Source organism: Myotis myotis, unplaced genomic scaffold, assembly GCF_014108235.1.
Source record: "Myotis myotis isolate mMyoMyo1 unplaced genomic scaffold, mMyoMyo1.p scaffold_m19_p_41, whole genome shotgun sequence".
Classification (NCBI taxonomy): Eukaryota; Metazoa; Chordata; class Mammalia; order Chiroptera; family Vespertilionidae; genus Myotis; species Myotis myotis.
In genome coordinates this window covers 1,905,794-1,914,153 of record NW_023416348.1, presented here as the reverse complement: position 1 = coordinate 1,914,153, position 8,360 = coordinate 1,905,794, and positions in this window count along the sequence as shown.

Here is an 8,360-nt window from a genome sequence, read left to right as displayed (position 1 = left end):
CACACTCTCACACACTCACTCTCACACACTCAACTCATCTATCACACACACTCTCACATACTCTCACACTCACAGTCACAGGCTCTCACACTCTCACAGTCATATACTCTCACTCACACTCACTCACACTCCCTCTTACACTCACTCTCATACTCAAAAAAGTCACACTCACACAATCACATGCTCTATCACACTCACATTCTCAGTCACACACTCTCTACCATTCTCACACACTCACTCACACTCACAATCACACACTCTCACAGTCACACATTCTTTCACACACTCTCACACACTCTTGCACACCCACATGCTCACTCACACTCCCTATAATGCACAGTCCCCCCTTTGGCTAAGGGAGACCCAGGGAGGCTCACTCAGGCCTGGCTGCTCCCTGTGGGGGTGAACATGCCGAGTGTGGGGTCCACCAGCCCCACGGCTCACTCCCCTCGTGCCCGGACCTGCCTGGGGTCTCCTCTGGGAGGGGCATGTGCTCTGTGCTGGAGGAAGACCCCAAGCACGAGTGGAGTGGGAGCCGTGGGGGACTCAGCAGAGCTGGGAGCGGCCGAGCGAGGCAGAGCCGGACCTGTGTGGGGTGGGGGCAGAGCAGGCCGGGCCCACCTGCAGCTCTGGGTCTGGCCCCCGAGGTTGCTGGGACGCCCACCAGCCCTCTGCCCTGTGCAGGTCGCTGTGCTGGCAAGGCAGCCTCTGGGCCTCGGGGAAAACCCAGGCCTGTCTGGGCCCGGACACGGCCTGGAGGGGGCCTTGGAGCTAAGGCACCAGGGGAGGCAGGAGACCTGGGACAAGGGCTCCCAGACCCCAGCCTGAGGGCCCGGGGCTGGGGCAGGACCCCCATGAGGTGCTGGCAGCCGGGGGCCAGGCCAGCTGCTCCTGGGGATGGTGCCTGGGGCAGTCACAGAGCAGGACACCAGCCAGCACTGCCTGACAGTGATGGGCGCTGCCAGATTCCCAGGGTGGAGGGAGGGCCTGGGGGCCGGTGAGCAGCGGCAGCGGGCAGGCTGGGGGACAGAGAGGACAAAAGGCCAGGGGATGACCAGGCCTGAGGGTGACTGAGCCCAGGCACAGGTGTGGCCCTGCCCTGACCGTACCCTGGCTGCTGCGAGGACAAGAGGCAGAGGGAGGCGGGAGCCTGGGGGAAGCCACTGCGTCCCAAGGTGGGTCCCGTTTCTGCCTCACGTGTCCACGGGAAGCTGTGGAGAGAGAGGCCCTGGTCAGTGTCTGGTGCTTGTGGCACGTGGATCGTTCTGGAAAGAGCAGGGAGCCTGGTCCTCCAAGAGTCTCCGGTTTCTGAATAACAAGCTGGTTTCCCAGTGTCTTGGGCGCTTGGTGTGGCTCCCTGGACACGCCCGCCACTAGCCCCCACGGTGCCCCTCAGCCTCGGCCGCCAGCCCCCCGGGCCTGCCACCCCCACAGGCAGCCCCCGGGTCTCCTCCAGGCCGCTCCTCCTGGCACCTCCCAACGTTGGCAGTGACACCCCGTCTGCCAGGGGCACCAGCCTGCTTGGCATCCACAGACACCAGAGGTGTGCCTGCCCCTCGGCACCCTCACTGGTCACTCGTGTGCGCCCCCCACGGCACCCAGAGCCCTGGAGCGAGGGAGTCTCGCTGTCACTCCCCCACCACCCAGCCTGGGTCGTGGCCACGTCCTGGCTGCCAAGGGCACGCTGATCCCCGGCTGCTCATGGCCCAGCCCCAGCCCCAGCCACATGGTTCCTGCTCTCGTCTGGTCCCCATCGGGGAGCTCGGTGCTGAGCCGCCACCATAGGGGCTGGGGGCTGGGGCTGCACAGTCGGGGTCTCTGGGCCCCATGCCAGGCTCCAGGCCCACAGGGCCCACTCCCCCCCCCCATGCCACCCTCCCCCAGGCAGGTGCAGCGGGCTCCTCTCAGTTTCTCCCCAGTGACTCATTGGGGCAGATGTGGCCCTGAGGGTACATGCAAATGGCTGTTTGTTCCACACGAAAAACTTCTTTCTCACCCGCTGAGGCTGTTCCAGAAATAGCTTGGCCAGTTCCCCACCTGCAGCCCCGTGTAGGCCTCCTCCCTGCCCCCTCCCCCACCCCCATGGCCAGGCCGCCAGCCTCAGGGCTCAGCGACCTCCCCCCAGGGCAGAGCCCCCAGCCCCTCAGCCCCCGTCAGTGACCAGGCGACCACCTGGCATGATGACTTCAGTGAACTGAACGGCTCCTAGCTGGTTTCCATCCCTGTGACCCAGGCCCGCGCTGCTGGCGGGCGTCCAGGGGGCAGAGGACAGGGCTGCTGGGACCAGCAGGGACCCGGCCTGGCTCATCCACAGGCCGCCGGGCTCAGCAGGGGGCTGTCCCAGGGTCTCCCGCGATGGGCACGGTGGGCCCAGGCGGTGGTCAGGGCCTGAGCTCCCGTCACCTGTCGCCTCCCGGGCCTGGCCTGCCCTGGCCTGTCCTCCTCCCCCTGCCCGGCCCCAGCCCCGGCCCCGGGCACACTCGTCCCCACCTGAGCTTCTGGTTCCACCTCCCCTGGAAGCTCTCCTCATCCCTGTTCCTCGCCTTCTCGTCTCTCCCTGCTTCCCCCTGTCTCCCTGGATCTCTCTATCTCTGTGTCTCTCTTTGTCTCTGTCTCTCTCCATTTATTTGTCTCTCTGTCTGTCTCTGTGTCTGTCTGTCTCCCTCTCTGTCTGTCTCTCCCTCTCCACTGTGTCCCTCCTTGTCTTAACCTGGAGAATCAGGGAGGGTCAGGCTCCTCCGCTCTTTCCAGAATGATCCCTGCTCCACAATCACCAGACGGTTCCCAGCTGACATGTGAGGAAGGAGTGAGAGCAAGGGCCCAGCCCGACCTCCATGACAGGGTGGCCGAGGCCCGTGGGCCTGGCCTGGACCCCCGGCATCTCCCAGGCCGGCTGGTGCACCCACTGTGGGCGAGTCTGGGGGCCACGACCAGACAGCCATGGCCAGCGGCTGCCCACACCCACACCTGCAGCTCTGAGGAGCGGGGCTGCCCCAGTGCCCACCACCCCGCCCAGGACGGCAGGCGGGAGAGCAGGGCGCGCACCCCAGGGCGAGGTGGCGGGGAGAGCAGGCGGGTCTGGGTGACACGAGGTGCTGCGACTCCTCAGAGTGACCAGAACGTGCTGTGCCCAGGCTCCTGGCCTCAGACGCCGGCCACGGGCTGCAGGCGAGGCCAGGGTGTCTGAGCTGCCGGGGCAGGCGGGCACGCTGGGCACCCCACCCAGTGTTTCCAGATAGGCCTTCAATGTGCCGACCAACACGGAGGAGGGCCCGGCGGGACATGGACACGCGTGACATTGACACACCAGCCGTAGGAGGCGGACAGGCAGGGCCCACCCTCCCCACCTCCACCTGGACCCCAGGCACCTGGGCTCAGTCAGGGCAAAGCCAACGTCCCCCCTGAGGTGCCCACCAGCCCTTGGCCCCTCCTCAGGGCCTCTGCCCCCACCCAGCCTGCCCGCTCCAGCTGCACCAAGCCCCCAGGATAAGCCTGCCCCCTCCCCCAACCCTTCAGCCCCACATGTGGCCCCCAGGCCCTCCCTCCACCCTGGGAATCCCAGAAGCACCCAACACTGCCAGGCGGTGCTAGGAGTTCTGCTCTGTGACTGTTCTGGCACCATCCCCAAGGCAGCCACCCAGGGCCCTGGCTGCCAGCACCTCGTGGGGGTCCTGCCCCAGCCCCGGGCCCTCAGGCTGGGGTCTGGGAGCCCTTGTCCCAGGTCTCCCGCCTCCCCTGGTGCCCTGGCCCCAGGCCCCCTCCAGCCCATGTCCGGGCCCAGATAGGCCCGGGTTTTCCCCGAGGCCCAGAGGCTGCCTCGCCAGCACAGCGACCTGCACAGGGCAGAGGGCTGGTGGGCGTCCCAGCAACCTCGGGGGCCAGACCCAGAGCTGCAGGTGGGCCCGGCCTGCTCTGCCCCACCCCACACAGGCCCAGCTCTGCTGAGTCCCCCACGGCTCCCACTCCACTCGTGCTTGGGGTCTTCCTCCAGCACAGAGCACATGCCCCTCCCGGAGGAGACCCCAGCAGGCCCGGGCACGAGGGGAGTGAGCCGTGGGGCTGGTGGACCCCACACTCGGCATGTTCACCCCCACAGGGAGCAGCCAGGCCTGAGTGAGCCTCCCTGGGTCTCCCGTAGCCAAAGGGGGGACTGTGCATTATAGGGAGTGTGAGTGAGCATGTGGGTGTGCAAGAGTGTGTGAGTGTGAGAGAGAGTGTGAGACAGTGTTACTCTGAGAGTGTGAGGGTGTGATTATGTGAGGGTGTGTGTGGTTATGAGTGTGTGAGTGACTGTGAGAGTGTGAGTGTGTGAGTGTGAAATATGGGAATGAATGTGTGGGGGTCTCTATGCTCATCTGTGTGGCTGTGTGTGTGTCTGTGTGTTATGAGCGTGTGGAGGTGAGGTGAGTCCGGGTGACGGTGTGGCTGCTGGTGCTGTGTGTGTAGGAGGGTGTGGTGTGTGTTTCTCTCATGTTGTGCATGTGGCTGTGCTGGGAGCGGGAGTGGGAGTGGGTCCGTGTCTGAGACACCTGTGCTGAGGCCCCAGCTGCCCCTGAGGTGAGTCACAGGCCCTCCCAGCCGCTCCCCACGCACCAGCCCCCCAGGCCCCTGAGCCCCCACGTGCCCCCTCCTGGGTGAGGCCTCTGCTTGGAGCTGGGAGTCCAGGGGCTCTACCCAGACATGGGGTGCTGGGCAGCCTCACCCCACTAAGTGCATGTACGTCAGACATGACTGGGTGCAGACACATGTGGATTCATACTCAGGCATGTGCACATGCCTGCACACAGAGACATGCGAGCACACTCAGGCACGTGTACACACACACTCCGACAAGTGCGTACACCAGCGTGCACATTCAGACATACACGCACACGCATGCACACATAGGCCTGAGAGTGGGCCGCACACACCTCCCCAGTGCTGGGGACGCCCTCCCAGCCACCGTGCACCGTGCTGCCACATCATGGGTGTGTGTTGGTGCCCTGTGCTGGGGCAGGGCCGCCCCCGCCAGCCCGTCACTGCCCAGGGGCTGGGAGTCACTGCTGCAGAGCGGAGGCCTGGGGCCCGGATGGGCCTGGCCCGGGGGGATGACAGGCAGCCTGGGTGGGAGGGCTGCGTCTCCTGGGAGGCCCACTGTCCACCTTACACACCCTACACACACACACCACACACCACACACACCCTACACACACACCACACACCCCTACACACACACCTCACACGCCTACACACACACCTCACACCCCTACACACCACACAGCACACACCCCTACACACACAGCACACACCCCTACAAACACACCACACACCCTACACACACACCACACACCCCTACACACACACACACCCCTACACACACACCACACACCCCTACACACACACACACCCCTACACACACACACCACACACCCCTACACACACACACCACACCACACACCACACACCACACACACACCACACACCCTACACACACACACCACACACCCCTACACACACACCACACACCCCTACACACATACCACACACCCCTACACACACACACCACACCACACACCACACACCACACACACACCACACACCCGACACACACACACCACACACCCCTACACACACACCACACACCCCTACACACATACCACACACCCCGACACACCACACACCACACCACACACCACACACCACACACACACCACACACCCCACACACACCACACACACACCACACACCACACACCACACACCCCTACACACCACACACCCCTACACACACACACACCACACACCCCTACACACACACACACCACACACCCCTACACACACACCACACACCACACCACACACCCCTACACACACACCACACACCCCTACACACCACACACCACACCACACACCCCTACACACACACCACACACCCCTACACACCACACACCCCTACACACACACACCACACATCCCTACACACACACACACACACCACACACCCCTACACACACACCACACACCCCTACACACCACACACACCACACACCCCGACACACACACCACCACACCCCTACACACCACACACCACACCACACACCCCTACACACACACCACACACCCCTACACACCACACACCCCTACACACCACACACACACCACACACCCCTACACACACACCACACACCACACACACACACCACACACCCCTACACACACACACACACCACACACCCCTACACACACACCACACACCACACACACACACCACACACCACACACACCACACACCACACACACACCTACACACCACACACACACCACACACCACACACCACACACACACCACACACCCGTACACACACACCACACACCACACACACACCTACACACCACACACCACACCACACACCTACACACCACACACCACACCACACACACCACACACCACACACACCACACCACACACCCTTACACACACACCACACACCACACACACACCACACACCCCTACACACACACCACACACCCTACACACACACCACACACCCTTACACACACACCACACACCCCGACACACACACCACACACCACACACGCACCTACACACCACACACCACACCACACACCTACACACCACACACCACACCACACACACCACACACCACACACACACACCACACACCCTTACACACACACCACACACCACACACACACCACACACCCCTACACACACACCACACACCCCTACACACCACACACCACACACACACACCACACACCCCTACACACACACCACACACCACACCACACACCTACACACCACACACCACACACACACACCACACACCCCTACACACACCACACACCACACTGCCTGTGCACACACCTGTACACACTCCTATACACCATACACCCCTACACACACACCACACACCTACACACCACACACCACACACACACCACACACCACACACACACACACACCACACACCACACACACACCACACACCACACACACACCACACACTACACACACACACCACACACCACACACACACCACACACCACACACCACACCACACACTACACACACCACACACCTACACACCACACACTACACACACACCTACACAGCACACACACACCTACACACCACACACCACACTGCCTGTGCACACACCTGTACATACACCGGCACACATCAATACACATGCCACACACACATCTGTACACACCTACACACCTCTACACTCACTACACACTACACACCACACACCTATACTCACTCCACACATCTGCACACTCCACACACCCCTACACACTGCATACCTACTTGTACACATCTGTACACACATCTACACACCACACACCTACACTCACTAACACTACACACCACACACAACTACACACATTTATGCACACCTGTGTACACATGCCTATACCACACACACGCACACGCACATGCACACATACACCTATACACACATGTACACACCTGCATACTAAACACACACGTGTACACACATCTGTATACACAGCTGCACACCATGGACCATGCTCCCCTCTGGGCCCTGTACTCTCGTGTGCCCACACACATGCTCACACCCACACGCATGGCGGGCCGTGTGGGGTCGAGCTCCCGACCTGGACCAGGGAAGGCTCCCAGGGGCATGTCTGTGCCCAGAGCCGAGGGCAGAGCCGTGAGGCCGCGGTGCCAGGGCTGTGGCCACACGGAGCGCGGGAGGGTCCGCTCCTGCCCCTGAGCAGCCAGTGCTGGGCCACAGCACATCGTGTGTGTGTGTGTGTGTGTGTGTGTGCACATGAGTGTGTGACTGTGGAGCGGGCCCACTTTCCATCTGCTCCACGGCCAGCAACTATGGTTCTGGAAGCTTCTGTGGAGAAGGCAGGGGGCCACACTCAGGGCCGCCCGCAAGGACAGGGCCGGGCTGGGAGTCCTCACGCTGCCTGGGGTGGGGTCGCGTCGCACACCTAGGCCCCGGGACTCCCTGCCCCCACCGGGGAGGCTGGACCGCGCTCCCCTCCCCCACGCCCATCTGAAAAACAAGCTGTGGGCCACTCCTTCCCCCACACACAGGCACAAACACACACACGCAAATATTTCTAAAAACGCCGAGGCGGGAACCACAGAACAGGTGGCCGGGGTGGAAAGCCCCGTGCATTTGCCCCTGGGACCACAGCAGCTGAGCAGACCGGCATTTTCATGGGGGGGGGGGGGGAGGTGCGGGCAGTTGTTTGGGAGGATTCCTGACTGTCCTCCCCCTGCCGTGCCCCCAGCTGCCCAGGCCTGTGCAGTGGCCAGGCCAAGTGACCAGGCCCAGAGGCCTGCCTGGAGGAGGGGGCCTCCTGCAGGGAGATGAA